The sequence below is a fragment of the Silene latifolia genome, unplaced genomic scaffold, assembly GCF_048544455.1.
Source record: "Silene latifolia isolate original U9 population unplaced genomic scaffold, ASM4854445v1 scaffold_154, whole genome shotgun sequence".
Lineage (NCBI taxonomy): Eukaryota > Viridiplantae > Streptophyta > Magnoliopsida > Caryophyllales > Caryophyllaceae > Silene > Silene latifolia.
The window spans coordinates 241,342-249,688 of NW_027413140.1; the positions used below are offsets into that span (position 1 = coordinate 241,342).

The window sequence follows — 8,347 nt, forward strand, 5'->3', positions numbered from 1 at the left end:
AATGTTCCCTAATTAAATCTTCAACTCTTCATCTGGTAGAACTTAAAAATGACTTAAACTAAAGAAGGTAAATAAAATGAAAAATTATTGAAGCTAATGGTGGCATGTCACATTTGTTTAACTCTCTCTGTGCATTAGAGGTGTATTAAAAGCACATATGTAATAGATCATAGAACTTTTGCATCAGAATATTAGGAAAATGTAAATCAAAATTCACACACCAGTACCAAATACACAAATTCACACTGTAGAGTTGATATAATACAACTTCTTTCAGTTACCCTGATGTCTCTGCCATTTGTCTCTGGCGACGGAGCTTACTTCCTTTTTCCCATATCAGTAAACTCACGTTTCCCCTAAGTCTCAGCAGATCCGACAATGACCAAATTGTAGTTCACCACGACACCAGTGCTTTCAACCACGCGACTTTTCCTATCACCGGTGGACTCAAACTTGAAGATTGCTTCAAGTTTGTGTGAGATGTTCAGAAGCTTGGAATATTATATTCCATACCAAATGATGATTCAATTTTCGGTTTTCAAATGAATGTAGATGTACATTAACATTAATAAAATACCAGAAACCGACACGATGCTGGTACATTGAACACATTTGATCACCTAGCTAGTGAGACTTCTTGTCTTCTTATCATATACTATATCCTTTGTATTCTTCTTTACAGTGTGAAGCCACCAATATCACTTTATACGGCAAAGGTGTACTGACTCTGAGGAACAACCCGAATTCAGTTCTCATTGCGTTTTGTATGAGCAAGAACGAAAAGAGAACAGTCTTCACATGACCACAGCAATCCTATAGAAAACCTGCAAAATGAGATGAAACAATGCTTAAACAAGAGCAAATATGCTAAATCCGGATCACATTAAAAAGACAAATGCAGAGCAAACTGCTCGATGCCTCGATTTCTTACAAGTCTCGTATGAGACAATATCACATGTGAAACAAATTCAAATACTTGCAGCACTCATTTAATTGTTTGGCTATTGATTTGACTCACATGTAAGACCGTCTCTCCTAAGTTTGTGTAAAATTTTGGAACATAATTCCTCACCTTTATAATCTCAAACTATAGAAAATGATGCTCACACCCTGCTAGACATTGCCCAGAACAATCCCTTTTTCCCTAATAGACGGGCTTTCTAAAGAACAATCCCTTTTTCCCTAATAGACGGGCTTTCTAAAGCTGATTTATTGCTCTTTGATCCGAACGAGAAGTGTCGCTTCAAGAAAGGCTTTGCTGAAGGAATATTCAATCTAGAATTATTACTCAGCTTAGGACTCTGATTCATTGCTAACATTACCTAGATACACATATTACTTATCCAGATACACGTATTAGTGATGTTAGATACATAAATCATACATGTATCTAATAATACTCATACATGTATCTGGTGACAGTACTTCATGTATCCACCCCCAAAGGCACAAACTATGAGCTACCAGTACCACCATAACCATCCCTCCACTACCACCACCACCACCATAACCACCCTAGCACCACCGACTAACACCACACAATACCACCGCCATTACGCACTGCGGAGGAACACCATACCCACCACTCTTCAATCTTTGCCACCGCATCAACCACCATAACTAAACACTCCCTGACGCCGACCAGTCAAGTGTATGGCTTCACAACCAGTAGCGTTCAGAGTCTCCATGTGACATACACCACCATCCTAATTCAAAACCTTGAATCAACTATCAAAGGCAATGTAAAACAACAATATTGTTATCCCAATGCTTCAAAGACTCTTGCTTGTTCAAGTTCAGGAAAAATTGGCATGCCATCTGACACAACTTGGCCGGGATATAAATTATTCCGAGCTCAGCTTTCACATTCTCAGGAGCACTTGGTTAAGCAATATGAAATAAGCCGCGTGAAGAACCGCTAGCAGTAAACTACCAGTCAGTAGCTAGTCTCAATAACTCAATAAGACAACAACTTTACTCCGTGTAACACAAAGCTGGTCCGACATAACCCTGACAAATGACTGACGTCACATAATGTAACCCGCATACAACACTGTATAGTCATATTCTACGAGACAGTCCCGAATAAGCTAACCCAAGCAAGAGCGGTCATGCACAGAAGGGAGTAAAATACTCCATTTTACGAAAATGAAAGAGTGGTCATACACCACCACTGCTATCACTATGTTTCAAGCTAACCCAAATCGGTCATAAACTCAGTCTCGTGCGACTGCGAAATACCTGAATGCAGGACAAAGTATATTCCACATTGTTTGCTGTTATTTGATGGTGGGTCATGATCCTCATCCTGTAAAACCTTCGCATTTAGGTGTTTTACATAGACATAAAGAAAAATGTGCAACAAGAGTCGCTGGGAGAATATTGCTTCCATGATAAAAAAAAATCGTTGACCCGACAATGACAGTTCCAAGGCGCACCCAAACCTTTGGACAAGCATACATTTTGTTCAATGAATAAGAGCAAGACGTAACGCCGCAGTATAGATACACAAATACTTCTGTAAAATTGCCTTGCACAAGGTAAGTTTGTTTAATTAGCTTTCCGATTTTAAATAAGCTGAGTTGCGTAAAAATTAAGAAGGTTGGTTACAAGGTTTTCTGATGATTAAAAACTTGGGATTGATTGCCATAAAAACTGAAATATAATTACCAAAACTGAATCTGCTGCTTGCACCAATCAATCTACATGAAAAGCAAGTGCCTGTGAAAAAAGCGGGATTGTTAAAAAGAAAGAAAACGAGAATAACCATGAATTGCATAAATAAAGATGGTCAGTTTAAGACAAAAATCGACCACAAGTACTGCAATACAACAGGAATTATGGCCATTTTAAGTTGCGGAATGATGGCAGATCAAGGAAATATAGTACATGCATTGAAATTATGGCCCTGATCTGATCAAAATAGCATTGCTGCATTTTGACAGGGTAAGGGTGTGTGTAAAGTTGTAAACCAGGTAAAATTGACCCGATCCCAACACAGAAAAAAGTAACTGGGAACAAAAACATCAATGGCACAAGACTTCAACCAGAAATGACCTGAAAATGACTTAATTAACAAGAACTGTAACAACTAACCAGAAACTAACCCGAAAATCATAAGGACCCTATCATCGTCGCCATTCTTCTTCCGGCACAGTTCCTAGCTTTCTTCACAGGCCTCGTTAGCCACAAACATAATTACATTCTAAGTCCAAATGTGTAAATACACATATTACTACCGAGTACATATGGAATTACTGCCGGATACACATGATATTACTACTAGATACACAATCGATTTGTGTATCAAGTAGTAATACCACGTGTATCCGGGATACTATTTTCTGTATCCAAGTTCTAAAGATCAACTACTACCACCTACCGTTATCACCACCACCACCATCATCGCTAAACTAACCCCACAACCAGCCCCGTTCCCACCATCAGCCCCGATAGCCCCTTGAATCTGTATCAGCAACTATGATCGAAATCAAAGTTGCGCTAACCACTAAATCCACCGATTCAACATACCAGACCACTACATAACATTCAACACATTTCCTCACCCATTCTGCCACCATTCCGAGCCACTCACAACCACCCACAAACACCACATCATCGTCGCCTATTTTCCTTCGTCACCTCCAGTAGACTCTTATTTGGCCAATAGAAACATAAAACAACTCTAAATCTACTAAATAGGTTGTTATTACAATTAATTTCTCGAATTATTACCTCGTTTATAGTATATATGCAATTAAAACTCCAATTTTCTTAAACTAACAGCCTCGTCGGAGAAGGGAGATGCGATGGGAAGGGGAGTAATGTTTTGGTGCTTGGAGAGAAGGAAAGGCAAGATCGTCGGCGAAGTGATAGCTAGCGTCGGAGTACGTCAGCGTTACCGGCGTCGGAGCATCGTCGAGGAAAAGTATTAGAGTTGAAAGTTAAGGGCTGGGAATAAAGTTGCATGCGAATGTGAGTATGTTTATTTGGTGGGCCTGGTTAGTCTTCATTATGTTTGAGCGCCCCCTTTTTTTTTAAATTGGTTCGTACAGTTCGCACGGAACTCAAGTTCGTACGGGATCTCGCCTATATATATATATATATATATATATATATATATATATATATATATATATAGAGAGAGAGAGAGAGAGAGAGAGAGAGAGAGAGAAGAAGGATCAATCGAGCCCACCCAAATTCATTGTCCATGTTCTCTTAAGCGAATATAAAAGATAGGATGGAGGGTTGAGATTGAAGGGGAAAAGGGAGGGATTAATGCTAAATGGAGGGGATTGAAGCTAATTAATCACTTTCCCTCACTACCTTCACTAATCAACCACTAATTTTACTATATATCATTTATTTTCCACTCACTTCTCTCTCATCTCACACAATTACATTTCTCTCATCTCTCTAAAAACACCAAAAAATTCAAAACCAATCAAAATTTTTTTTCCCCCTCATTCTCCTCCTATCCTCATCAGTCATCACCATACACCACCGTCATACCACCCACCACTCAGACACCCGCCGCCATCACGACGCACCACCCACCAGTCACACACCCGGCGACCACAACATCACGCAGCCTTACGCCACCATCCCCCACGACCACCACCACCTCCCATCATACCAGATCTACCACCACCAACCGCCCAACCCACAATTCCACCACCCCTGTATCCCCTCGACACCACTTAACACCACCACCACATCACCTCGACTCACGGTCCTCCCCACCCCAACACCAATACACCACCACGTACCTACTGACATAACCACAACCTGACTAACCGACAACCACAACCCGACAACCTATTCTCCAAAACTCGACTACCCGACAACCACCACCAAAACAGTTCTACATCACCCCCTTCCTCCTTTTCTGTCACCCACAGCCACCACCAAAAACTAACCCTGCCGCCCTCCCACAATACGATTGACCACCACCAAAAAACTCCCCTGCACCTTCTACTCGATTTAAAAAAAAAAAACCCCAGATTTGCCAACCGCCACCTTTCTCTCGTCCTTTGCCGCGGCTGCTACTGTCGCCCTCCACCACCACAACTTTTCTCTCTTTCTCTCTTTCTCGTTTTCCTTTTTGTTTTTTTTTTTAAAGATCGGAGAGTCGTGTATTTGTGGGTGGTAACCGCAGGTTATGGGTGTTTGGTTTTAGTTTGGTACATGAAATGAGAAAAGTGATCAGTGTATTTGTGTGTTATTTGTTTTTTTTCTCTCTTTCTCGTTTTCCTTGTTTTTTTTATATTTTTTTTTTGTTTTTTTTTTTTCTTATTTGTGTTTAAAGACAATTACCACATTTTATTCTTAGATTAAAAAAAATATATAGTAGATTATTGAAAAATAATCATATTGTCATGTTTTTTATTATTAGATCTAATAAATATATTTATTTTCAGATTTACACTCGTATTCTATACATTTTTGTCAGATTTACACTCCTAATTCTTTAAATTTACACTTGTATTTCCTCACATTTACACTCGTTTTTATTTAAATTTACACTTGTATCTCTTCACATTTACACTCGTATTTCTCTTAAATTTACAATTGTATCTCCTCACATTTACACTCGTATTTCTTTAAATTTACACTCATATTTCTTAACATTTACAGTCGTATTTCTTAACATTTACACTCGTATTTCTTTACATTTACACTTGTATTTCTTTACCAAAGGTGTACTACATGGTGATTGATATGAAGTGACTAAAAAATAAATTTTTTATGGATATTTACACTCATAATTCTTTAAATTTACACTTATATTTCCTCACATTTACACTCGTTTTATTTAAATTTACACTCTTATTTCTTTACATTTACACTCGTATTTCTTTACATTTACACTCGTTAAAATTATATAAATTTCCACTCATATTTTTTGTGGATATGAGTTGGTGGGGAAGGACGATGATGGTGGCGTTTTTTGGTAGTCGGACTAAAGTTTTACTCGTAAAGGACAAAGTTATACTTACAAAGGACTAAAGTTACACTCGTAAAGGACTAAAGTTTTACTCGTAAAACATCAAATTTACACTTGTAAAATGTTAAAATTATATAAATTCAAAATTTCCGTCACAAAAAATCAAATTTACACTCTTAAAATGTTACATTTACACTCGTAAAACATCACATTTACACTTGTAAAATGTTAAAATTATATAAATTCAAATTTTCCGTCACAAAAAATCAAATTTACACTCTTAAAATGTTACATTTACACTCGTAAAACATCACATTTACACTTGTAAAATGTTAAAATTATATAAACCCAAAATTTCCGTCACAAAAAATCAAATTTACACTCTTAAAATGTTCCATTTACACTCGTAAAATATCAAATTTACACTTGTAAAATGTTGAAATTATATAAATTCAAAATTTCCGTCACAAAAAATCAAATTTACACTCTAAAAATGTTACATTTACACTCGTAAAACATCACATTTACACTTGTAAAATGTTAAAATTATATAAATTCAAAATTTCCGTCACAAAAAATCAAATTTACACTCTTAAAATGTTACATTTTGTGGACAAGGCCCTCGGGAACTGCGTCCGCGGGATCCACACCTGGCATAATCGACTCGAGGTTCTTTCGAATCGAATTAAGACATATTAGAGTCGCCACCAAGTTTTTTGGGAACTTGGAACCGTTCAAGTCAACTTTACACCTTTCATCGAAAAGCATAAATCCCATCGACTACGAGTGATTAAAGATAAAGACTTGTACCCTATATCACTCGATTTGAATGACTCTCGTAATCCAATGGTATTTAGACGGATCCACAAACCATAGATCTTGAGTAAGGGGTGAGGGTACGTGTTGGGAAGCCCATAAGGACACCCAACCCCGCCCGTCGATAACGGCCTCTACTAAGTCAAGTGTCGAAGTTCAAACAAGGTCATAGCTACTACGATGTATGATATGCAAACGTTGTTTTAACCCTATCATGTGACAACAATTTCTATGTCGTTTTAGATGCAACTAAACTAACTTTGTCAAAGTTGTAATTTAGCATGTGGGTTGATTGATCTAGCAACATTCAAACGAAACAAACAAGGCTTGATGGGGAATGGGGGAGCCGTTGGGATCTACCTATTACAAACCAGGCATTTCATGCCGACGCAACGACAAATTAAAGATACAACTCGATCTAAATACAAATGCTACATACAAAACAACACACGACGACACACACGGCCGTTTGGCCTAGAAAACCGTGCACATGAGGGGCGGCCCACGACTCACATGACCCACGGCCTTAGGTCACTCCTCGTAATGCGTGCTCGCGCTTAATCTCATCGAATTAGACATAGGGCTACGCACCAAAGCATGCATTAGCATAAACCGGGCCATGTGGCTTTAGACAACATGCGGTTTACTACGCTCCTACAAGCATTGGGGAACAACCGTCTAACCGAACAAGACCAAGGTTTTTGAAGAGGTTTTGACTCAAAAGAAGTAAAACAAACTCGAAAATTACAACTCGATAAACCAACGATAAATTACAAACAATGAAACAACGAGAAAACAAACGGTATAAAAACAAAACGAGAAAGGTAAAGAAAACGGCCACCTCACGGCCCAAACCAACGGCCACCCTCACGGCCAAGACGAGGCCAACCTAGTTCCTAAGTTAAGTTCATTGGTTAGATCGAATGTTTGCGAAAAGGGATAGGAAACAAGTTAGAAAACGAGTTAGAAACAAAGTTGATTGATTGTCGCGCAAAGTGTGTTTCACACGGCTTAAAGGGTCCAATTAGGTCAGATATCATAAGATTAACGCTTACTCGTCGAGTGTTAATAGGAAGGTGCTAATCACGCACTCCTATTCTAGCGAGAAATCAAGTGATAAGAAAGATGCGTTCAATTATTTACAGAATTGTTAGTTGATTTTTAAAGCTACGTCGATGCACCCTAATGTGTCTAATTAGGTTATTAAATTAATTTAATGTCATCTAAATACGTCATAGGTTAACAATCAGAGGTTAAACTAACATACAACGGGTCCTAGGGTATGTCGATTTGGCCGAAACAACAAGGGGGTCGAAAGCGAGGAAAGTTAGACAACTCGTTTTATTTATGCCCTACCTTGAACACGAGGATATGTAAATGAGACGGGGGTGTACGACCGACTGATGTAGCAGTTTCTTTTCCCATCTCAAGTCAACGCGGGTGTTCATGGTGGTACTTTAACTCATACTCGGACTAACTAGTTTCATAGTTAATTTAAAACAATCGACAAACAAACGAAAAACAAACAAAAAAAAGACAATAAAAAACGAGCATAAAACAAACGAAATAAAAGGGAGAAGAGGA

At 38.2% G+C, this 8,347-nt stretch overlaps 1 long non-coding RNA gene across 3 annotated transcripts; it reads right to left on the reverse strand.

Annotated features, from left to right (window-relative positions):
* Window positions 1–163: 163 nt before the first annotated feature.
* LOC141637881 (uncharacterized) lies at window positions 164–4,031 on the reverse strand. 3 transcript variants are annotated; one of them, XR_012541936.1, is made up of 5 exons: window positions 3,108–4,031; window positions 2,671–2,721; window positions 2,242–2,308; window positions 1,073–2,010; window positions 164–824 (listed from the first exon to the last, which is right to left on the reverse strand). It is a non-coding gene; the product is annotated as an uncharacterized LOC141637881 (long non-coding RNA). The 3 variants fall into 3 exon arrangements; XR_012541935.1 differs by having other exon boundaries at window positions 1,073–2,308; XR_012541937.1 differs by having other exon boundaries at window positions 1,073–2,444.
* Between the last annotated feature and the right edge of the window lie 4,316 nt (window positions 4,032–8,347).